Source organism: Rattus rattus, chromosome 12, assembly GCF_011064425.1.
Source record: "Rattus rattus isolate New Zealand chromosome 12, Rrattus_CSIRO_v1, whole genome shotgun sequence".
NCBI classification, from domain to species: domain Eukaryota; kingdom Metazoa; phylum Chordata; class Mammalia; order Rodentia; family Muridae; genus Rattus; species Rattus rattus.
This window is the reverse complement of record NC_046165.1, coordinates 87,515,462-87,541,637: the sequence shown is the minus strand read 5'-3', so window position 1 is coordinate 87,541,637 and position 26,176 is coordinate 87,515,462. Positions and strand designations below refer to the sequence as shown.

General features: G+C 40.9%; 1 pseudogene; it reads right to left on the bottom strand.

Moving 5' to 3' along the window:
• Positions 1 to 6,827: 6,827 nt before the first annotated feature.
• LOC116913281 lies at positions 6,828 to 22,098 on the bottom strand (annotated as a pseudogene).
• Between the last annotated feature and the right edge of the window lie 4,078 nt (positions 22,099 to 26,176).

The window sequence follows — 26,176 nt, the reverse complement described above, 5'->3', positions numbered from 1 at the left end:
TGACTGAGTCCTTCTGGCATTTGCCAAACTGATTATCTACCCAACATTCCTAGCTCATTATCACCAGGGAAGTTTATGGTAAGAGCATTACTCAAAACACACATGAACAGAAAAGACAGGTTTGTACCAGAACAAACCTATTGATGAAGTAACACTTAAATGAAACTATACCGTGTATCAATTATTCTCACCTGTACAGATGCATCCTACCCCTTGCTGGTATCTCACCTTGGGCAAATAGAGCATGAGCTAGCAGACATCTTGTTATATGAGATATCAACTTAATTTACTGTGTAACTAATTTTTCTTACTTGCAGCTAAGAATATTCTCACATGAATACATATAAATAAATGTATTGTACATACATGAGGTACTTTCAAAGGTACAAAAGCATTTAAGATGACCACAGTTTAGCTGTAAAAGCAAACACAAATATATATGAGAAAAAGTAAAACTATTTTGGCTTTCTATAAGGTGTGCACTACTGCTTTTCAGTTTGGTTTTGCAAGAGTCTCTATAGGCCAGGCTGGCCCGAAATTCATGAGCGCATGGATTAATGTGTGAACTAGCATGTCTGACAATATTTTTCTGACTTATGCTACTTTTTTTAGAAATATCGTAAGACTTTTAAGTCAGTAAAGTATACCTAGGATAGTAATAAAATTAAGTTATTGAAATAAGACTTAGATCAAAATGAAGAAAAACCTCCCGGAAACACCTTGAATGAGAAATTTAAATATTAAAAGTGATCTTAGAAATTTCCCAGGAAAGGAGAAAAAGTATATATTTATGCCATTGTTTTGGATTTTTAGGTGAGGAGAAAAAAAGGCAAAACAATGGCATAAAATACAAAATACAGATGCTGCTGTAAATTTCATTCCAATGAGAGGAAGCAGACACTGGCAGTCAGCTGTCTTAAAACTCAGTTGCCAAAAATGAGAAAATATGCTTCCAGGCCAGGAAAACAAGGGCCTTCCCTTTCTGCCAAAAATGAAGGGTTAAAACAAGTATTCCTAGTGGACCACATTAACTATATGGATGGCTCCAAGTTCAAAAACCATTTTCACAAGATTAACTTCTTTTATTCCTACCATACTCCGTTGGTTAAGAAAGTAATGTTATTAGTCCCAATTGGTAACTAAAAGCTCATATTAGAACCTTATTTTAAATAGCATAATAATCTGAAAGGTTAATTTTCAAACTTTTAAAATGTCAAAGATTTACTTACCCTCAAACTATCTTTTAAGGAAAAAAACCTATTCCTGTCATAACTATAACATGTATGTTTTCTAGCTATTACAAAGAACGTTTTAACCAAAAACTATCATTCCGCCAACAGTTGAAAACCACATCTCAAAAGACAACAAATGGAAATAATCAGCAAAGTGATTTCAGCTCAAAGAAAGCATAAGATTTTTCGCATCTTACATTTCTTAATTAAACCATTTCAGTGACTTTGGAGGTGTTGGGAAGACACAGCGTCCCCCTCATTTTCATATTTCCTGGGAAGCAAAGCAACTTTTTCGAGGAGAAACAGAAAGCACAGTCCTAATTTTACCTACCCCCTTGCTGATAGCTTGCCACGACAATAGCAATGTCGACTTACCCAGCAGCCTGAAGCCAGGCTCACTTGTCCCTGCCCTCTTTCTCAATCTTTTTCAGAACAAGCTGATTTGTAGGATCTAACAGGATACTGCCAGTCCAGTGCTGCAAGGGTAAGCCTCTTCCTTTGAGCAGAGTCTGGGCTGGGAACCAGGAGAGTGCTCTGTAACTCAGAGGTCCACCTGGCCACAGACATTATAGTGAGGTCTGCAATCACTTTTCTCAGTAGGGAGTTGAAAACAGATCGATCTGTCCTTGTCCTTTTTCTGATTTCTCAAGTTTGGGAAGAAAACTCAGGGAAGTTCCTCTAAAACTACAAACCAGAATGAGTAACATAGAAAAGGAACTTTTGTTTATTCTCCTATACTAATTATTTCCGACAAGTTCTATATCAAGAATCCATATATGTAGCTGAAAACCAGTCGACAGGAGCGCTGACACACCTGAGAGCAGAGGTAAGAACACCACTTCTACTCTGAGGGACTCACCTAGTGCCCTCAGGACACATGAACCCAGGGGCAGCCTGGAACAGGACCCTTCCAGTTTCTGCCTTCGTCCAGAGCTGAGCTACTCCCACAACTCTCTGTACCGAAATCTCACCTGGGAGAGAGCTGAACTCCCTGAAGTGCAGACAATCATGAGAGCTCAGGGGAGACCACACTTCTGCTGAAATTCTTGGCCCAACAGGAACCCGACTAGAGCCCTCTGGACACAGGAACCTAGGAGCAGTCAGGGATGGAATCTTTCTACTCTCTATCTGTGCCCAGAGCTGAAAGCCAATCATAAGGAGCGCCTACACACCTGAGAGCAGAGGTAAGACCACTACCATCAAAAAAAAAAAAAAAAAAAGCTCCTAACCTAAAACATCCAGGAAATCCAGGACACAATGAGAAGATCAAACCTTGGGATAATAGGTATAGAAGAGAGCAAAGATTCCCAACTGATAGGACCAGTAAATATCTTCAACAAAATTATAGAAGAAAACTTCCCTAATGTAAAGAAAGAGACGGAATGGGGATTTAGCTCAGTGGTAGAGCGCATACCTAGGAAGAGCAAGGCCCTGGGTTCGGTCCACAGCTCCGAAAAAAAAAGAACCAAAAAAAAAAAAAGAAAAAAAGAAAGAGACACCCATAAACATACAAGAAGCCTACAGAACTCCAAAGAGATTGAACAAGAAAAGACATTCCTCCTGTCACATAATAGTCAAAACACCAAATGCACAAAACAAAGAAAGAATATTAAAAGCAGTAAGGAAAAAGGTCAAGTAACATATAAAGGCAGACCTATCAGAATTACACCGTATTTCTCAACAGAGACTATGAAAGCCAGAAGATCCTGGGCAGATGTCAATATAGACCCTAAGAGAAAACAAATGCCAGCCCACAATATGATATCCAGCAAAATTCTCAATAAACATAGATGGAAAAACCAAGATATTCCATGACAAAAGCAAATTTACAAAATATCTTTCCACAAATACAGCCTTACAAAAGATGAGAGATGGAAAACTTCAGCAGAAGAGGGGAAACTACCCCTTAGAAAAAGCAAGGAATTAATCATCTTTCGACAAACAAAAAGAAGATAGCCATAAAAACATAATTCCATCTTTAGCAACAAAAATAACAGGAAACAACAATGACTATTCCTTAATATCTCTTAACATCAATGGATTCAATTCCCCAATAAAAAAGACATGGACTGATAGACTGCATACATGAAAAGGACCAAACATTTCCCTGCATACAGGAAGCACACCTCAGTGACAAAGAAGACACTACCTCAGAGTATAAGACTGGAAAAAAAATTTTCCAAGCAAACAGTCCCAAGGAACAAGCTGGAGTAGCCATACTAATATCAAATAAAATCAACCATCAGCTAAAAGTTATCAAAAAATAGGTGCCCTTACATTTGGAACATAGCTATTTAGGATTGACAGTTCATCTTCGTGGATTTGTCCTTTGATGAATATGAAGTGTCCTTCCTTATTTTTTTTTGATGATTTTTGGTTGAAAGTTGATTTTATTCAATATTAGAATGTTTTTCTTCAGACTTCTTAGAAAGTTGTTTTCCAGCCTTTTACTCTAAGTTAGTTTCTGACTTTTTCTCTGAGGTATGTTTTCAGTATGCAGCAAAACGCTGGGTCCTCTTTACACATCCAGTCTGTTAGTTTGTCTTTTTATTGGGTAATTGAATCCATTTTGTCGAGAGATATTAAGGAATACTGATTGTTGCTTCCTGTTATTTTCACATTTTGAGGTGGAATTATGTTTGTATGTCTCTCTTCTTTTGGTTTTGTTACAAGGAGATTACTTTCTTGCTTTTTCTAGGGTGCAGTTGCGTCCTTGTGTTGGACTTTTAAATCTAATAGCCTTGTACAGCTAGATTCATAGAAAGGTATTATGTATATTTTGTTCTGTCAAGGAATATCTTGGTTTCTCCATATATGTTAATTGAGAATTTGCTGGCTATAGTAACCCAGGCTGGCATTTGAGTTCTCTTATGATCTGTATGACATCTGCCCAGGAACTCTTGACTTTCATAGTCTCTGGTGAGAAGTCTGATGTAATTCTGATAGGTCTGCCTTAATATGTTACTTGACCTTTTTCCCTTACTGCTTTTAATATTCTTTCTTTGTTTTGTGCATTTTGTGTTTTGACTATTATGTGATTGGAGGAATTTCTTTTCTGGTCCAATCTTTTTGAAGTTCTGTATGTTTCTTGTATGTTTATGGGTGTCTCTTTCTTTACATTAGGGAAGTTTTCTTCTATAATTTTGTTAAAGATATTTACTGGCCCTTTAACTTGGGAGTCTTCACTCTCTTCTACACCTATTATCCTTAGGTTTGATCTTCTCATTGTGTCCTGGATTTCTGGTATGTTTTGGGCTAGGGGGTTTTTGCATTTTATCTTGACTATTGTGTAAATGTTTTCTATGGTATCTTCTGCCCCTGAAATTCTCTCTTCTATCTCTTGTATTCTGTTGGTGATGCTCACATCTATGACTCCTGATCTCTTCCTTAGGTTTTCTATCTCTAGTGTTGTCTCCCTTTGTGCTTTCTTTATTACTTCTATTTCTATTTTTAAATTCTGGATGGTTTTGTTCAATTCCCTCACCTGTTTGGTTGTGCTTTCCTGTAATTCTTTAAGAGATTTTTGTGTTTCCTCTTTAAGGGCTTCTACTTGTTTACTTGTGTTGTCCTATATTTCTCTAAGGGAGTTATTTATGTCCTTCTTAAAGTCCTCCATCATTATCAAAAAATGCGATTTTAAATCTAAATCTTGCTTTTCTGGTGTGTTTGGATATCCAGGATTTTCTTTGGTGGGAGAACTGGGCTCTGATGATGCCAGGTAGTCTTGTTTTCTGTTGCTTAGGTTCTGGGGATTACCTCTTGCCATTAGGTTGTCTCTGGTGTTAGTTTGTCTTGCTGTTTCTGACAGTGGCTTGACCCTCCTTTAGGCCTGAGTGTCAGCACTCTTGTAGACCTCTTTTCCTGTTTTCTTACAGCTGTTTCTGGGAACAGAGTGCTCTGCTCTCAGGTGTGTACTCGCTCCTGGCGTCTGCTTTCAGCTCTTGGCACAGGCAGGAACCAGAAGGGTCCTGCCCCTGACTTTTCCTAGGTCCCTGTGCCCATGGGTACAGATGGTAATTTTCTCTTGGGTGAGGAATGTGGGCAGAGAGTATTCTCCTCTGATTTCTCAGGAGTGTCTGCACTTCTGAGGGTCCAGCTCCCTCCCCCATGGGATTAAGGAACAGGGAGCTGTTTGAGCAGTTCAGTTCAGTTCTGGGCACAGACTAGCTGCTGCCTGCTCCTATATTCCTATGGCCAGAGGTGCTATGCAGTTTCCACTTGGGCCAAGTATGTGGGCAAAGGTGAGCAAAATTGGCAGTATTTCCTGCAGTCTCAGGATTGTCCGCACTTCTGGGTGTTCAGCTCTCTCCCCCATGGTATTTGGGAACAGAGAGCTGTGGGATGGGATCAGTTCAGTTCAGGGCACAGCCAGAAACTTGAAGTGTCCTGTCCCAGAGGACCTCTGCCTTTGCGTGTCCTCAGTATACCAGGCAGGTCACTTGGAGCAGAAGAGTTGGTCTTACTGCTTCTCTCAGGTGTGTAGGTTCTCCTGGTGGCTGGCTTTCAGCTCTCAGCACGAGCCATATGTTTCTTGAATAAAACAATCATTATGCCGAGACATGTTTTTCCTTTTCCTATTTTCCTCAGGACTTTTATCATGAGGTGACGATGGATTTGTCCAATACCTTTTTCTGTAGATATTGAGATAACATTACAACATCTATCATGGGGACAATTTTTGTGTGTGATACATTCATGTGATTTACCTCTATTGTGTTACCCTTTCATAATTATGTCACATCTCCATGGTGTGTTGAATCTTTTATTTTTATATTTATTCATTTTTTGAGACAGGGTTCATCTATGTAGCACTGCCTGCTTCGGAGCTCATTTTTTTTTAGACTACGTTGACCTTACTCATTCATTCACATAGTCCCACTTACAAGTCCACAATGGAGTTGCTAGACAAAATAGCTACAGTCATGCATGGGCCAGGAGATCCTGAATGAATTCTAATAGCTTATAAGACGATTCTAAGGAAATGAAGCAGGACTGTCTGATATTAAAAAATAACATATAGAGGTGGGAAGCCCTAAATCACTAGGTAACTGTACCCCCTGACTTTTCTCCTTCTTATGTTCTTATTTAAATATTTTAAAAGTCTGTAGAAGTTTGAATTTTAAGTATAAATTATATTTACTAAGATTTATATTTTTATTTTTTTATTTTGAGGATGATACTGTAATTTTTTTCTTAATTCAGTTTTGATAAACTGTACCTAATACAAAAATTTCCTGAATTCGAAATTGATTTAAAAAGTTGATGAAATGAACTCAGTTAGATGACAGGTCTGGCAAAATGGAAGACTGAAGAAAACCCTACAAAGGTCCCTTGTTTCCTGCCCAGATGGAAAAACTACTCTCCATCCACTGATGTCGTCACCTCTTAAGTCAGCAGCCAAGACAGTCAGATCTGAAGCTGACCCCACAGTCCCGGCAGTCCCGGCAGATGAAGCCATTCTGTTGGATGACACCCGGCGGAAGCTGCCTGGCTCCCAGCAGGTGTCTGTGTTCATCCTGTCCACATGTCCCTGAGTCCACAGAAGTCAACTGAGAGGCTATAGGTGACGGGGACACTGCCAGATCCAAGGCCCTGCTAGACAACTTTGCTGACTGACTGGGGCTTGAGTTCAATGCTCACACCTTTCTCACTTGTTAGATATTTTACTTTAGCTTTTGCTTGCTTTTCTAGATCAAAATACCAGACAATTATTGAATGCCTTTTGTGCATCCTGGCTCTACTTGATGAGGGTTATGCTTGTCAGACCAGAAAAAGCGCAGTCTATCGAATATGGGTTCAATTCCAGCAAACTGGGCTTTGCCTCCTGGAAAAATTTGAAGAATACCTCCACTTAGTTTGGCGTCCCAGTTTTTATTTAGATAATATATACAGGTCACACATCTTCCTCCTGCATTTGGGTTATTGACATGACAGATATAGCCTGTTCTGTTGCCTGGGTAACAAGAAACCATGGTCTGGCGCTGCTCCACTCTGAAGGACACTGGTTGAACATAATACATGGCCAACTCCAAATATCCCCCCATGTCATGTCAATGAAGGAAAGAGAAACAGACTCAATGAAGACTAAGCCCTGTGGGAAAGAAAAGCATGTTCTGCTCAGCTCCCCAAGTCTCCGCTCAGGAGATTAGTCACCCTGATTCAACAAGAAAATAACGTCCACGGAGCTGCAGAATGCCCCTGTACTCTGGGTATGTTTAATGCTGGATAGAGAGTCAACAGAATCCCTTGGTCTCCTGACCAATAGCAGGGTGTGTCCCGTCTGCAGGCAGAGCTTCACCCGCTGCTTGTCAGCATCACATCTGGATATCCTGTCAGCATAGGAAATTCATTTTAGTTCCTCGGGGTGAACCATAGTGCTCACCAGAGTGACCAATGGAGAAGGACAAGAATTGGGAGCCAAAGTTTCTTTTTGCAGTTTATCCTGTAGTTGCCCAGCTCCTCGCTGCTGTGGGGGATCAGTCGTCCATGCTGCTCATGAGCAGGGCAATGGATGGTCTCTTTGCCCTCAATCCAGGTGATCTGTTCCTCCTGGATGCCCTTGGAAGAGTCACTCTTCTAGCTGACCAGCTGCCTGTCCGTGAACTTGCCAAAGTCGTGCAGGGCGCGCACCTCTTCGCTGATTTGCTGCGTGGTCTCCCTGCCCAGGGAGTCCTCCTCTATGCAGATGCTGTACTTGCACACAGCACAATGCACTCCAGTGCCAGCTTCATCACAGGCAGATGCTTGCCCTGCCCATTGGGCTGCAGCTCTCTGCCAGGACTCAGCACCTCCCGGGGGCCGCAGCCAGCTGGGCACAGGCTGGCTCGCTCAGACCCAGAGACCTGCTAGTTGGAGGATCCTAGGTGCTGGGCTGTGCGGGGCCTGGACCATCCTGGCCTGCGTCCTATGTGCTGGGAATTCACCAGGCCGCTGGGCTCCTCCCTCCCATGGCAGCCTGGCAGGTGCGCGCGACTCCGGGGACGCCATCCGGCGGGGGCATGACACGGGGCTGCGCTCTGGTGTCCTCGCGGCCTGGCACACCAGATTGTGCTTCTTCCATCCTGGCACTGCTGCCCCTTGCAGCAGTAGAAGGAGCTTCAGCAGCAGGCACGGCGCAGCGGGTTCTCCATCTTCCCGGACAGCTCTCAGTGCGCTCTCTAGCGCTCGGCAGGCAGGCGGGGCCCACCACTGTCACTGGCCTTGGCCTTGACTGCCCTGCCTGGAGTCGCCAAGCACAGCAATGAGAGTCAGGACTGCAGGGAGCATGGCGCCCTGGGGCCCATGAGGCTGCTTCTTGGTGAGCTTTCAGGGCAAGGGCCTGTGGGTGCCATATGCTCAATCTACCCGTGCTGCAAGTACTCCTCGGCCTGATCGACTCTGTTTTTAAATCCATGTGCTTTTTCTAAAAAAAAAAAAAAAATCCTCCTTACCTATCCATGCCATTGTGTCTTCCAATGCCACTGGGTGCCTAAACTTCATATTATACACTGAAAATGTCCTTCACTATTCCCGGAACCATGGCTGGTCATGGCTCTGCCAGATGTTGTCTCCATTCTAGTAAAGAGAAGCTGCCGAATGCTTTGAAACATTGAAGTAGGGTTAAATTTTGTCCTAATAACAGTGTCCTTTGACTTACAGGAGCTTTGTAATTTTATGAGGTTCCATTCGTTGATTCTTAATCTTAGAGCATTGGTGTTCTGTTCAGGAAAACTCCCCCAGTAACCATGGGTTCAAACCTTCCCCAGTTTGTCTTCTAACAGTTTGCGTGTATCTGGTTTGATGTGGAGGCCCTTGTTCCACTTGGACTTGAGCTTTGTGCAGGGTGATAAGAATGGATCGATCTGCATTCTTCTACATGCTGACTGACAGTTGAACCAGCACCATTGGTTGAAAATGCTATCTTTTATCCACTGGCTGGTTTCAGCCTCATTGTATATCAAGTGACCATTTATGTGTGGATTCATTTCCAGGTCTTCAGTTCTATTCCATTGATGTACCTGCCTCTCTCTGTACCAACACCATACAGTTTTTATCACTATTGCTCTGAAATACATCTTGAGGTCAGGGATGGTGATTCCCCCAGAAGTTCTTTTATTCTTGAGGATAGTTTCCCTATCCTGAATTTTTTTTCCTTTTCAAATGAATTTGCAAATTGCTCTTCCTAATTCTATGAAGTCCCTTAAAAAGAAATTAAAGAAGGTCTGAGAGGATGGAACAATCTCCCATGCACAGGGATTGACAGGATTAATGTTGTAAAAATGGCAATTCCGTCAAAGGCAATCTACAGATTCAATGCAATCCCCGTCAAATACTCAAATAGATGAGTCATGTCTCCTGTCTCTGTCCTGGACTTTTATCCTTCTTCGTGCAGTGCAGTAGTTGTATTGGATCACACCCAAGCAAAGGGAGAAGTTTCTTGAGACATGTAGGGACTCATACAGGAGTAGTCATGCTAATGGTCTAAAGTGCCAGGCATCCATGTGGGCATTAGTGGGTTCAGGATCACGCCTCAGCATCTCAGCATTGTCAGGGTTGGAGCAGATCTCTCACATCTCATCCTGGAAGGCAATGCAGATTGAGGCCCATCAGATGAAAGGCAGAATTGAGGAGCTCTCCGGGGAGTGGAGCTCGTGAGTAAATCATGTTGATGTGAAAGACCCCAGCTTAGCAGCAGTAACGCCATTTTGCAAGGCTGTACTTAAGATGACTGGTTCAGGGAAAGGTTAGAACATTGAGTACACAGCGGCTGCCAAGCAGGATGTGTATGGTTGAAGGCATGGCAACAGGGCGACTGTGTTGAGCGCCTGACAATGAGAAAAAGCCCCCGGAGAGGTCCCACACCCTGGTGGGGGCCGAGTCAGTCGTTATGTTCCAGGAAGGTAGCTAGGGAACTTGCCCCCGGGCTGAACCCTTGCCACATTAGAATCCACCAATTATATCCCTGTAACCATGCATCTGCTTCTGTATGCTTGCTTCTGCTCCCCAGAATCCTATAAAAAGCCCATCCTTGGTTCCGTGGGGCGCGCCAGTCCCCCGAGTGACTGAAGCGCCCACAGGTGCCTGTGCCTGTGTATCCCGACAATAAACCAAATCCTCTTGCTGATTGCATCCGGTGGTCTCGGTCTGGTCATTGAGTTGGAGGACCTCCATCCCGAGGGGAAGTTCTCCCTGAGAACTTTTCAGATGAACAATCAAAGCCGTGTTAAGGGCAAGCCTCAGACTAGACTCCAGGTATGGAGCCTGCAGCAGAGACCACACAGCCTTGGTGGAAAATGTTCTCTTCCAGACTAGGAAGGAGAGGGGCGGGTGATGCTGCTCTTTTACTACAGTAAATCTCACATTTTATAGGAAGTGTTTCTTCCCAATGAACAAGTGATTCTTGTGACACTCCCCTGAATCACGTGACTTCTAAGATTATGTGACAGAGACTTAACGCTTAGAGGAAGGAATCCCATGGGTCTCCAGATTTCTGCCATCAAACCAAGGTCAAAACGAATCTACTCTGTGAATGACAGAGAGATATAGATAGAGAACTTCATTGTAGACACAGAGCTACTTCAGTACCATGACTGAGGTGATCAGAGTGCGAGTTGCCTCAGCAAGTACAAGTACTTGCCTCCAACTCTCCAAACCAGAGCTCCTTCCCTAGGAATCATGTATGTGGTTTAAGGAAAGAACAAACTTGCCACATACCGTCTTCTGATTTTAATGTTGTTGGAGGTACAAGGTCTTAGCCCACAGAAAGTAAGACATCTAGATAATATTTCTTACCTATGCTATAACCTCTTTAGCTGATGTACACTTGAACATGTATTAGTGTAGGTTTCATTTGAGAGGACGTCTATGGCTATTTTAAATTTGTCACCCAGAAGCCGTAGAAACAAAGAAGGCCTACACCAGAGCATCTCACCTCAGGAAAAATGGGTTAAGGGAATGTGGCCATTGCGAATTTCTAACTGAGCTGAGTTCTTTTTTTCTTGTTTTTTATTGGATTTTTAATTTACAATTTAAATGTTATCCCTTTCCTGGTTTCTCCCTCAAGAAACTTCATATCCCATCCCCCTCCCTGCATCTATGACAGTGGGCCCTCACTCACCCACAGATTCCCTCCCACCTCCTCACCCTGGTGTTCCCCTGCAATGGGGTATTGAGTATTGACAGGACCAAGGACCTCTCTTCCCATTGATACAAGGCCATCCTCTGATACATATGTGGATGGAGCCTAGGGCCATCCCAATGTACTCTTGGGATTGTTGCTTAGTCCCTGGGAACACGGGGAGGGGTCTGCTTGGTTGATGTTGATGTCCTTCTTATTGGGTTGCAAACCCCTTCAGCTACTTCAGTTTCTTCTCTAACTCCTCCATTGAGGACCCTGATCTCAGTTCAATGGTTAATGGCTGTGAGCATTAACCTCTGTATTTGTCAAGCTCTGGCAGAGCCTTTCAGGAGACAGCTCTATCAGGCTCCTGTCAGCATGCACTTCTTGGCATCCACAATATTGTCTGAGTTTTGTGCCTATATATGGGAAGGATTCCCCAAGTGGGGCAGTCTTTGAATGGCCTTTACTTCATTCTTTGTTCCACACATTGTCTCTGTATTTCCTCCTATGATTATTTTTGTTCTCCCTTCTAAGAAGGTCTTAGGTATCCACACATTGGTCTTCCTTCTTCTTGAGCTTCACGTGGTTTGTGAATTGTATCTTGGGTATTTCACGGTTTTGGGGATAATATCCACTGATCAGTGAGTGTATACTAAGTTTTTCTTTTGAGATTGGGTTATCTCACTCAGTATGATATTTTCAAGTTCCATCTATTTGAATAAGAATTTTATGAAGTCATTGTTTTTAATGAGCTGAGACTCTTATGAGACAAGCAGTGCTCTAAGTGGTCCTCACTAGACATCTCGTGCAGTAGTAAGCAATCCCTAACAGAATTTATATGAGAAACCTCTCTGTCCACATAAAATGGATTTGTTAGAATGATTAAAGCTAATGGACAAGCTAATTAAACAATGGCTAATTATGAATGGCGAGTCCACTAATCCAGGGAGTGCTCAGTCCATGAGGAGACTGATGTCTCAACTTGCCCTCAGTACAGTTTGAATTCTCAATAAGCAGGCTCTGATGGGATTGAAAAATTGGACACACTAGAAAGGTGAGTGCAAGCAGGCTACAAATAAAAGCTTCTTTATTCCAGTCCTCAGTTAGCCTTCCAGAAGAAGGAATGGTCCTGATTAGATCTGGATTAAATTTCTGGGTTAAAAGTGAAATTTCCTTCCTCAAAGATGCAGACTGAATTAAGCAGAAATCCATCACAGTTGTGCACTCTATTTTTGATTTGAGTTAATTCCAGATGAAGTCCAAGTTGAAAACCAAGAATAGCAATCCTAATCACATTCTCTGCTTCAATAATATTCTTTAGCAAATGTTACACTGAAATCTCAAAAGAAATAAATGACTATAATGAAAAGATACATCTAGTTATCTCTAGACTTCATGGTCATAATGACTTTTAAGGGACTCTTTATGACCATAAATTTCTCAAAATATGACTTAATAAACTTTTCTCCTATTTTGAGGGACATGGGGAGGAGTAGGAAACCAATTTCAAAAAGTCTGTTCTTTCTTTAACAGTGGAAATTGAAATTCAATTAATTATAATATGTCTAATAGTAGTTACTACTAAAATGAATATAAGAAAGGGTAAATGAGTAGTCTTTAAAAAAATGAAAAAAAAAAAAGGCCTAATACATCAAACACATTGGACCTGATAGAAAGAATTTTTTCCAAGGCCATTTGATTTTGGTCTTGAACTTCTCCAGATCAACTCTTGGTCACTCCATGCATTGTGAGTTGTAAAATTCTTCTATCCTTAAACAGGAGAAACCAGGGTAGACCACTGTGTGCTCCTGTTTGTAAAGAGCAACTAGAAGCATCCGATTACTTTCAAAGCAAAAAATGCTTTATTTTATGATTTGAAGTTTCTCCTTGTGTCAGAGAAGCAGGGTTAGAGGTAGCAATACTAGGAAACAGAACAAGAAAGCCTCCATTTGTTTAAGCCTTTGAGGCTTTTTGGAACATCGGCTTTAATAGTCTTGCCTCTACTTAGGATCACTTCTGAGTTCTTCATAGTTGTTCTTATGCATTTTAAATATTTTAATCCACAATATTTTATTATGTATTTTCAGACTATTGTAAAGGGAATTTTTCTTAGATTTTTTTCACATTATGGTTTTTATTGGTACAAAGGAAGGCTACTGACTTTGATGTGTTCATATTGTATTCTGCGTTTATGAATGTGTTTATCAGTCTTAAGAGACTGTGATACATTTTTAGAGTCATTAAAATAGTTTATCATCTTCAAATGAGAACATTTTGACTTCTCCCTTTTCCATTTATATTCCCTTGGTCTTCTTCTGTTGACTTACTGTTCTAGCTAAGAATACAAATACTGTACTGAATAGGGATAAAAACAGTGCATATTCTTGTCTTGTTCATGATTGTAATGGAATTGCTTTGAATTTTTCCCTGCTTTGCATGACTAGCTGTGAGCTTGTAGTATATTGCCTTTATTATGATGAAATATGTCCTCAATATGCACAGCTTCTCCAGGACTTTTGTCATGAATGGATGTTGGATTTTCTTAGAGGCAATTTTTGCACCTAATAAGATGATAGTGTCTTTTGTGCATTTTTTTTTATTTTTCTGTGTTAAATCAACCTGTATGTCTCCGTTTCAGAAAACTTACCTGGTTGAAGATTATTTTTTAGTGTGATCTTGAATTTTTCACAGATTTTATTCAGAATATGTGTGTATATGTGGAAATTGGCTGGTAATACTCTCTCTTCCTCTCTTTCTCTGTCTATCATCTGTAATTCTCTCTCTCTCTCTCTCTCTCTCTCTATTGTAGGGTAATACATGATTCATAAAAGAATTTTATTGTATGAGATCTTTATTTTCTATTTTATGTAATAGTCTAAGAAGTGTTAAATGTGCATTAAATGTCTGACCAAAGTGTAAAATTAAATACAGGACATCCTGTGATCCTTTAGGTGGGAGATTTTTAAATACCTGCCTCTATGTCCTTGGTTAGTATGGTACTATTTAAATTATGCACATAGTGTTGATTTAATATTGGCATATCTTATACACCCAGTAAATCACTAATATTTTAAAAGAATATTCTAGTTTGGTGGAATGTAAGTTTAAAAAGGCTTGTTTTCTCTCCATGCCTCCTTTCTTCTCTTTAGTATTATTAACTCCAGTCTTTTCTTTCGTTTGCCTAACTTGACCAGAAGTTATAAATATTTTGTTAATATTTTCAAAGAACCAACTCTTCCTTTCATTGATATTTTATATTTTTATTATTGTTTTATGCGTTATACCCCTTGACCAAGGCTCAAAGTCCATCATGAAAGATGGGGCAGAGAGACCCCAGGTGCCTGAAGTAAGGGAGGATCCGAGAAAATCAATTATCCTCTGGCTCTGACAGGAGCGCTGCCCTCGTGACACATGGCAGCTGTGGTTACCACACAGCTTCACCCCAGTCAACAGTCGAGAATGCAGTGGAAAGGCCTGAGAGCTCCTACTCCTAACTGAAATACTATGAAGACTTTGTATCTTCTGGTGGATGGTTGAACAATATCCTCTAAGGGTTTATTATGGGGTGATTAAACAATACTTTAATGTAGAAGATATACAAGTGTATGATTCAAAGATATAGAGAGTGATGTGTCTGGAAGAAGTGGGAGAAATATCATCAAAATATATTGGTGGAAATTCTCAAACAATAAAAAATTTTAAATATAATCATTAATATAATGGATATAGAAAATGTTTTATTATAAAGGGATCTTTCTTTAAGTGACTTTAATGAATTCTCTTAACTACAACACATCTGCCAATTTTCTGAGTTGAATGAAAGAGCATTATATAATTTGTCATTAATAAATTTTTAAAGTGCCCATTTACAAAAATAGTAAACATTATTTCCAGGTACATATCCAACAATAATCTAATGACGACGCCCGCATCATCACAACACTGAGAATCGGGCGTAGGCCTTCGAGATTTAAGAAGAAACACACACTCAGGTCATTCGTGTTAAAAGAATGCCATCCAGGCTTTACGGAGATCTCCTTATATACCACAGGCAAAAGCCGTGCAAAAACAATAAAGCAGGTGAAAATCCCCAACCAGGAAAACAGGAAAAATCTGTGTCGTGGAAAGTTCCAGCCCCAGCACAGGGCCGTAAACAACTTAACAACAAGCTGAAAGGCTCTGTGGGGGTAAGGGTGCCATGGAAAGGTCTTGGCCCCAAATCATGGGCCGAGAGCAGCTGCCAAGGGTGTAATCAACTTCTTGCCATAGCAGACTGAAAGGCTCAGTGAGGGGGAAGGGAAACACCCCAAGGTAGGGCCCAACAAATCCCCCTCTTTATTCTTTAAGTAGCACCTGTCTTAGGGTCAGTCTGGGGTTCCAAAACTCTTTCCCATCTCTGAATACCCTACCGGTCCTCAGGGTTTCTCTTAGGCAAGTATGGTCCCAGAAGATTGCCTATCTTTGGCTAACTACTTGTTGTACAAACCGAGCCTAATTTGGGCCGATGGATTATTCCCGGCCAATGAAAACCAAACCTGTTTGGTTTCAGCCTGACACTGGATCTGTTGGTTCTTAAAACAGCCCAAGGGCAGCTGCTAAGAGTGAGCAATCAAGATAAGCATTTAAATCCCCAACAGCCTTGCTGCTATTAAGGACCGTAACAGGGGTTACACACATAGAATGATAAAAGGTAGAACAAGATGTTACGTGGGTTTCCCAGAGAAAGTCCAATTATTCCTGCAGGAGAGCAGTTTGTTGGTTGAGATTAAGAATGGCCAACTAAATCTGAGTATTAACGCTATTCTGCATAGTCAATGCTGGGGCGACCTTTCCAGACAATGTATCCACAGTTCCAATGACAGCTGGTCTAGGAGGCAGATAATTATCATTTCTAACAAGACTAATGGGGTACAAAATATCTCTCAATCCTATAACACTAGCATTGGTAACAGTAATACTTAAATCAGCTATGGAAACATTACTAAAAAGTAAACATGAATGAAAAAAGGTGAAGCCATTTAACGAGGCTTTATAAAAACCTGAACAAAACAGAGACTATCCTTTAAGATGAAAAGTAAGGTTAAGAATTATCCATTCCACCTTTATGTGAGCTGCCAATTTACCTGTTGCGCGGTTTGTTGTAATAATGGCAGGCCTTGCCGTGCTGTGCATTCCCACTGGCATCAGGATCCGGGGATTCTTCAGGAAGCTTCAGTATATCTCCAGGTGGACTGTCGTCCACAGGACTCACACAACGCTCAGGAACCCAAACAGGGGCCTCAGCATCCTTGGGAAAGATGCGAGCTGATCCTCTCACCCTGACTAAGACGGGGTCAGGTCCCTCCAGGCTCCCGAGGCCAGGTCTTTCCATTTAACCAAACCATATGTGTTCTGTCCTTCCTCCAGTGCCTGCCAGCCGCTGAGAGACCAGCCTTATCCACAATTAAAAAATTTAAGATATAAAGAGTAGTTGATAATTTAGTAGGAAGGGCTGTATACTCTCCCTCTTTTATTCTTTCAAGTTGGTTTTTTATGGTTAAATGAGCTCGCTGTAAAATTGCTTGACCTTGAGAATTGTAAAGGATACCTGTTTTATGAAGAATATCAAAATAATCACAAAATTGTTGAAATGTTTTGCTGGTATATGCTGGTCCATTATCAGTTTTTATTTGCCTAGGTAGGTACATTCATAAAGGCAAAGGCTTGTAAACAATGGCTTTTCACATCTTTGATCTTTTCTCCACTATGAGCAGAAGCAAAGCTCAATCCTGAATAGGTATCTATGGACACATGGACATATTTCAATTTCCCAAAAGAAGGTACATCTGTATCACCCATCTCCGAAATATCATTGGGCACCAATCCTCTAGGACTAATGCCCAGACTGGATGAGGGTTTTAACGGAGCACACGAGGGACATTGAAGATGCTCCTCGGTGCATCCTGTACTTTGTCTTAAAGATTGTGAATTTATATGAAATTTTCTATGTAATTGAAGGGCCAAATCATAAGAATCAAGAGCTATAGCTACAAATTGTGGGCTAGTATACAAACCACCAGCAGCATTACCTTCTGCCAAGGGGCCAGGCAATCCAGAATGACCTCTGATGTGTCCTACATAAATAGGCTCTCTGCGTTGCCACAATAATGCCTGCACTTGCAAAAGACAAGAGCAAATGGGAGAGACAGGAGCAACATCTGCAGCAGTTTCCAAAGATAAAATAATATTAGATACATAAACACTGTCTGTATAAATATTGCAGGGCTCTTCAGGAAACAAAGATAGCGCCAAAAGAAGGGCCTTTAATTCAGCCAGCTGTGCCGAGACAGAATCAAGCATCGATCTCTCCACCTCGCCCTCTGAAAGGACCACAGCGTATCCCTCAGAAGAACCATCAGTGACAACTAATCTGGCCTCACTCAAAGGCTGATTGTTTTCATTATAGAGGGAAAGATCACAGGATGTAACTTAAAAAACTGACAAATTTTATTTTCAGGATAATGGTTATCAAATTAACTAGTAGTGGAACATAAAAAAATGGACCAATCATCAAAAGTTCTAATCAAATTACTTACCTGTTCTTGATCATAAGGTAAAATAATCATTCTTTGAGCAGGTTGTGTAATCAACACAGCTCCCATGTGTTCCTACAGTTCCCATCATGAGGAACATCCCTTCCCCATAGATTAACATGAATATTATCGATGATAAAGGGTTGAAAATATCCCATATGTCCTTCCTCATCTTTCCATTTAAGTATTTTACTACTTTGAGGAGCTGTAGCTCCTTGTAAAGTATGTAATGACTTAATTACATTTTTAGTTGCCTCTCCTGTTAAAGCAGTTGCAACCAGAAAGTCTGAAAAAGTGTCAATAGTCACAAATAAATCTAGAAATACCAGATAATTGTCTCTAGCTATTACTATTTTGATGATATAAAGAATGAGATTGTCTAATTGTTCCTATGCAAGGCCCCAAATCTGCCTGGTATACAAGTCTATTGTGACTTTGCCCTCACTAAGGGGGTCCAGGCAATCCAGTCTGAGTTCTTAAGTGGCTTATAAATGAACAGTACACTTCCCTTAAGTCAGTTGTATTAGCATAAATAGTTATAAAATTCGAGTGTGAACAGTATCTAAGAGGAAAAATTTTAATCAATTGCAAACCATAAGCTACACATTGACTATCAGTATAGGAATTGAAAGCTTGATTTTTTTTTTAACATCTTAAAAACAGCGACTACAGCATGTAATTCAATAATCTGTGTTGAAGCAGGGGGAAAATCAAGAGAATAAATGTGATCCAATTACATGTGTTGCCTTCCCATTAGATAACCAATTTAATTGCTGTTTGGAATAAGATATGTTTTATCAGGTTCTTTTTCTAAAATACTTCCATGACTCAATCTTACAATTCTGTACATCTAGCTCTCTTACTTTCTGTAAAGCTATTCAGTTACTCCTCAGTTAATTGTCTACGTGAATAGAATTTGCATCTCCCCTGGGAATATCAAACGAAGGCTTAAGTCCTCCTGTGGTGAACTTAATGTGAGGTCTTAGCCAATTAACATATCTTAGAAGTCTTAAAAAATAATTTAAAGTAAACTATCTTGAATTTTCTGTGCCACAGTTTGTTTAGGATATAACTGATGTCTCAAATATTGAAAAGGAATATTGAATCTTTTCTGGAACAGCAGCTACTCCCCAAAATTTAAAGCACATTGTAAGAGTAAAGACTTGTAGTAAAATTAAAATGTCTATATAATGAATAATATATACTGAAAGATTCGAAGTCTTAACTTCTTGTATTGAAGCAGTGACAAAAATTTTATTTGTCATAATGTAGGGCCAAAAATTTTCCAATGGTATCACTTCATGGGCCTTCCAAAATTTTAAGCAAGCTCACTAAATGAAAATCTTTCACAATCACCAGGATGTAAAGAAACAGCATAAAAACAATCTCTTAAATCTATGATAATTCTATAGGTATTTCTTGAAATAGCAGTTGCAGTAAGCAACCAGGCTGTAATGCTCTTGTAAGTTCCATAGCCTCATCAACCCTTGTGACAATCTCCACCTGTTTGATTTTTTCTTAAGCACAAATATGTATGAGTTAGAATCCTGAGTCTGTCTGTGATCAGACTGTAAACTGTAGTCAGTGTAACACTGGCAATCATTAACCACAATCTTTAAGTTTCCCTTGTAACACCTGAGCACAGCCATAACTTTGGAAAGCAAAACTCACCCTCCACCAAACTATCTGTCCTCCAAAATCCAGTCTCTCCAAAACACCAAGTCCATTCCTCATGCTATAAAGTATGACGGCCAAGCCTTGCATATGAATGAATGATGGTGCAGGCTCTAATACCCCAACAAAGAGACATTGCCCTAAATTCTTTTATAAGTCCGGTGTCCATGATAAGAGTTATATTACAATATTATCCCAATCTAGACCTGTTCCCCTGGGTTGGCTCATGCCACGTGTTGTCTAAAATTACTCCATCCAAATTATCAGTTTTAAGCCAACTTTATGTTACCAATGTTACATATTTTTAACCATACCCAATAACTTAAAAACCATTAACCTATAAACCAAGACATGTAGAGCATATTATACATTTAAACCCAATCAGAAACAAAAAATGAAGTGGCTACATATATCTTTAATATTTATATTAAAACACTATTTTTACTTTTTCTAGCTGTAATTTTAAGAGAAGCACCTTGTCCCCTGTTGAATCCAATAATCACACTCAAAGCTTTTTCTAAGAGAAGCAGCCATCAGCGCCATTACCATAGAAGCTGTGAAGCTCCTGGTGCCTTTAGGATGGGCCAGTATAAACATTTAGTCAGCCCTCTGAGGAGCTTCCACAGAGGACCTAGGCTCCAAGCTACAGGTGCAGGGCTCCAAAAGCCAATTTAAACTGTTTTTTATTTATTTGTTCCTTTCTTGAAAGGAGTTAAAACTAAATCAAGGGGTGAATCAACCAGCATTTAAAGTTTTCACCATTTTTTCTTTTAAACATGAAACACAAAACAGACCCTTGCTGAACCATGCTCAGTGAGGCTCGTTTATTAATACTTAGAATTTGGAAATATTTAAGTTGTCCCTTAACAGATGAATGCATGAAGAAAATGTGGTGCATTTACAGATTGCATTGCTGCTTAACAATGACAAAACGCAAAAAGGAAGCATGCAATGTGCAGGACAATGAATGGATCTAGTAAAAGTCATTCTGGATGAGGTAATCCAGGCTGAAAAAGACAAATGGGATACATATTCACTTAAATGTGGATGTTAGCTGTTAATTCTTCAATCTGTGTGACTGTATGATCAGTTTAGTGTAAGGGTCTAGGGACATGGGCCAGACTGTCCCCATTTTGGGAAGTACAAGTTTACTCATGGATTGCTGAGGGACACTGTCAGGAACAGGAATGTCAAATGTGAAGAGACAGGGAGAGGGCAGCAATGGAGGGAATATAGAGAGGGACAGCTAAAATTGAGGCACTGTATCGAAGCCTAAGAGAGTAGAAACCCTAATTGCTTTTTAAATTGTTTTATAAAGGTAACTAATGATTTATTATAGGTGCAAGGAGAGAAGTTAAAATGTTGATTGGGTTCATCTATGTGTAATTTCAATAATAAGTAAGTCACAACAGTTATGGATTTTGACTTTCAATGAACCTGTTACAGATAATGAATATCTAGTCCTTATGGAGACATCTGTCACCATCTATTATACACTAGTCATTTTATTTGTTTACATTTCAAATGTCATCCCCATCATTGATCTCTCCACTTTGAACCCCCATACCCTCCCAGTCCTCTTTGTTTCTAAGAGGGCACTCCTCCATCTACCCACCCACTTCCACTTCACCCCTCTAGCATCCCCCTTCTCTGGGACATCAAGTTTCTACAGGGCCAGTTGCCTCCCTTCCCAGAGATGTCAGATGAGCCAGTTGTTGCTACACATGCTCTACACTTTTTGTATCAGGAGCCGTGGCCGGAACCATAGATCCTCTTTAGTTGGTAGTTTAGTCCCGAGGAACTCTGAAGGCTCCAGTTAATTGATATTGTTGTTCTTCAATCCTCTTCATCTCCTTCAGGCTTTCCCCTAACTCTTTCATTGTGGTCCCCAGGCTTAGTCCAATGGTTGGCTGTGAATATCTGCATCTGTGACTTGAACAGAGGCACATGAGAGGCTAGAAGGAAGCCTTGGACTCCAAAGTAAGGTAATAGGATGTAATTCTGCATTTGCCCAGTAGATGGCGACATAGGATCGTATTCACACACACTTGTTTCTCACTAACCTCTTAGTTCTGTCCAGAGTGTCAGGTAAGTTCCGCAATGTGCTCTGTGACTGAAGAGTCCTTCTGCTTGCTGGAACTCGATCCGCTGCGTGGAATACTCTCGATCGGCGATGGGCGTCTGGGTCGGTGGGCGCAATGACTCCAGGAATTGTGAATGAATGGACTGAGTTGAGCAGACATTGAATTCATCTGAGGGGTTGGCATCTCCAGAACCTGCAGCTTAGCATCCACGGATCCAGGAGAGCACAGTGTGCAGGGCTGAAATCAGATTCTGTAATGGGGAGGAGGGAGAAACTAAGTTTTTGAAGTATTTGTTCTTTTTGAAAGCACAAAGTGGGAGATCAGTCAGTTTTCCTCTTTTTGCAACATCTTACTCTGAGCTGCAGGACATATCCTGGGGTATATTGCTTTCCAGAGTCAATGGGCTTTTCAGAAATTCCAGTTTCCTGAAACGGCATGGCCCTACTTTGGTGGACTGACTGGTAGGAAGTGGAAAGGTGCTCTGAGGGGCAGATGAGGATCATAATAGGAAAGGCCAAAAGAAGAGGAAAGAGACAGCTATGAAAGGGCTGCTGGTGGGCACAAGGCAACAACAAGCTTATTTCTCAAAGCCCTGTTTTACTATAGCACTGTGGGAAGCATAACCACAAGCTAACAGAAACAAATTGTTAAAATAAACAATGCATTCGTTCCCGTTCCCCAAACTTCTCCGTTTTTTCCTCCAAGGTCAATAGAAATTTAAGCCTCAAGTACACCTTCTCTTACGGTTCCATACCTCAGCAGGCTGAAAAATCTGCCCACAGGCCTTGACCTACCTTGACTATGCCCAGCAGGCAGACCTTCTCTCTCTTTCTTTTCCTCTGTTTGAGAGCAGGAGCAAATGACTTTATACAGTGGGCGATTTCCATTATCAACAAACAGAAATTTTCCTAAGTCATTAAAGCTAGAAAGCCAGTACTTGATGGGCTGGTGCGGTAAGGTCATTCTAACTAAACTATCCCATGGGGAAAAGTAAAAGAGACAGCCACACCTGTGTTTAGGAAACAAGATGTCCGCAGGTGATTTGAGTATGGGTGCTGAGTGGGAGAGAGGAGGTCATGAATCCAGCTGGAAAAGCCCACCCCACTTTTAGATGTGTTTTCAAAAGGCATGTATTAGAAATTTAACTGCAATAAAAGTGTGTCAGCAAATGTGCTCTAATGATAGGTGATTAGGTTTGGGGGCCATATTGACACAGAAACTGGATTAATGGTAATATCTTGGGAAGCAGCCTGTGTTACAAGGAGAACTTCAGTTATCCCTTGCCTAGGCCATCTACTGTCTTTTCTTCTCTTTTTCCTCTTTCACTCTTCTACCTGGGCTGATGTAGCAAAAGGCTCTCACCAGAGACAAGTCAAAGGAGAATTAAGGTGACATCTTTAGCCTGTTTTCTTGGAGACACATTGGACTGGAAAGGCTGTGAGGGACCAGGTGGGAGGAGACTGCAAAGGGCAGAACGAGCAGTGACTGCACTGGTCGTGTGTCCCATTCTGTCACAGAAGCATTTAAGAAAGGAGGGTTTCATGGGCTCAGAGTCTGGAAGCAAATGCTCCATCCTAGAAGGGGTGAGTGTAGCCGTGAGAGGTGCAGTTGGTAGAAGTGGACTGGCTGGCAGGATGTGAATGAGACTCTTTCCATGTGGATGGAGCAGGGAGCAGAAATAGGGAAATTCTAGCTCTTAGCTTCTTCTCTGTGCCATTCAGTGCAGGCACCTGGCCTGAGAGTTATGGTGTTACCACCATTCAGAGTGAGTTTTATGTTGATTCTCTCCCCAAAACCCCTCAGAGCGACATTCAAAGGCATGCTTCACTAACACACTAGGCAATTTTTACCTTCCTCAAGTTGTCAGTGATCAGCAGCAGAGCAAAGACAAGAAGGTAGCACGGCCATTTAGAGGGAGGAATCAAGGAGTGGTATCCGTGCAAGCCAGAAGAGACCCACAGGAAAGCTGGACATCAAAGAGCCACACACATTCTCTCATGGATTCTCATGGTTTTCCCAGGGTGAGATTCAGATGCATGTGGTAGCTAAAGGCATTTCTGGCTGAAGCCGGTTTTCCTATGTGACATTAGGAAACAGTTGTAATAAAAGAAAGTTTCAAACAGCAATCTGTTCTGATTCTGATGGACACAAGTCTGATACTAGGCCTGAATTCTCTTCATAACTTTCGATACTTTTGAAAATAAAGGATAGATAGTATAATGTACTTGAATCCTAAAATACTGTGAAATATGTATTTCATAAATATGCATTCCATGATATTCAGTTGAAATTGCTGGGAATTGTACTTTCTTCTATCCCTATAACCACTCTGCTCTGGACAGAATTACTAAAGAATATGATGACTTGGGTGGTGTGTGTGTGTGTGTCTTTGTGTGTTCTGTGTGTGTTTATGTGTGTCTGTTTGTTTCTTTGGCTATGTTTTTGTATTTATGTGTGGATATATTTATGTGAAAATTGAGGCTCTGTCAACTTATGGTATTTTTTCATAGTAGCTATTTCCACAGTGCTTTATGAGATGAAGTCTTTCACTGGCTTGGAAGTCGATAAGAAGACTTGGCCACCAAAATGTCTTTATCACTCCTTCTCTGATATTGGCCATGTGTGTATGTACCTGGCTTTTGGCTTGGGTTGTACACATGGAACTGAGGTCCTTCTGTGTGCCTGATGAGCACTTTTCCCACGGAGATATCTCACTACCCACACAGGGCAACCTTTGGCTGAATATTTCCTGAGTCAAGATCTCATTAACTCTTAGGTCTGCCTACTGAATTATCGATGAACATTTTCGAGGGAACATATACCCCTCTCCTCTTTTGGTTCCTGTTCTACTCCCCGACTACAAAATCAAGAAATGAATGAAATTGCCTAATTCCTACTCAGTCAACCAACCCTTCAGAAATGTGAAAATGATAAATTCTTCCAGTGAATCGGTTCTTTTGTCAGTTCTGTTCCCATAAGACAATTTCTGTCATTAACGTTCCCCATCACAAGGTAGCATAGATTTGACCTTAGAAGGCAAAGCCAGAGAACTGACCATCCTGTGTGCATAGACCTAAGTGGAAGAGTAGATGAAATAACAGAATTACAACACCAACTCCATAGGGATAATATTTTTTTTCTTTTCTTTTTTTTAGGAGCTGGGGACTGAACCCAGGGCCTTGCACTTGCTAGGCAAGCGCTCTACCACTGAGCTTACAGTCTTCATCTCCCATAAGACAATTTCTGTCATTAACTTTCCCCATCACAAGATAGCATAGATTTGACCTTAGAAGGCAAAGCCAGAGTTGATCCTTGAAACTCTACTTTCACAGAGGCACTGAACATAATGTCTACTTAAGGATTTCTAAAGGCAAGTGAGGTCTAAAGTGTCTCTCCTGAGTAGTGAACACTGGTACATATTTAGTAGATATTTCCCTGTCTTTTTAATTCGATGCTTTAGCAAAAGGAAGGAAGAATGAAGAAAGGAAGAAATGACAGAGGAGAACATGCCTACTTGGTTAATATAATCCAGTACAGTGAATGTTCAGGAAATAGAACTCTTTCTGGACGTCCAGTATGAAGAGTCCCCATGATTTTCTCTTTCTCCTTCATCAGGTAAAATGCCGCAATTTCTTCAAATGGAAGCAGCACAAACAATGTGCACTGTGACGGGAAGAACAATAGTAAAGTGGGCAATGACAGTGAATCAGAAAAAGTGCTGAAGGCCAAGGTATTTATTCTGGGTTGTCTGGTATGAGTGACAGAGCCGTGCTGTAGTCACTTTACTGTGGCCATTTACCTGTGGGAGGCAGTTTTCTGTAGTCCTTGACACTGATGCTTTAGATCATTTTTCTTACAAAGTCCAGCTGGCTTATATGGCTAGAATAGGAAAATCGATTTGGTTGTTTACTGATTTTTTTTAAATTCCCATTAAAAATTTCTGATGTTAGGAATACTTTAAATAAACATGATTGATTAATATTTTTAAAAGAGGTAAAACACTCAGAGACCTAGAAAACCATGGATGGGTTCCTCTTTAGTCAACTGGAGCCACAAAAATGTCAGAATCACACAGCCAATCAGAATTCACCTGAAACCAGACACTACAGAAATGGTCTCATTTACATAGAAAGAATTGGCTGATGGGAAAGGATAAGCAAAGTTGCTCACCACAACCACGAAAGGACTCTTCACAACTGGGCATAGTGACTCAAAGTGCCAATTTCAGTACTTGGGATAAAGAAGTAGGTAGATTCCTGTAGGATCAAGGCCACCCTGCTTCACCCAGCAAGTCCATGACGGTCAGGTCTGCCACATTATACTGAGAGGTCCCGCTTTTCCTTTTTTTTTAATATTTAATTTTTACTTGTGTGAGTACATTGTAGCTATCTTCAAACACACCAGAAGAGGGCGTCAGGTCCCATTGCAGATGGCTGTAAGTAGCCATGTGGTTGTTGAGATTTGAACTCAGGATCTCTGGGAGAGCAGTTGGTACTCTTAATCCCTGAACCATCT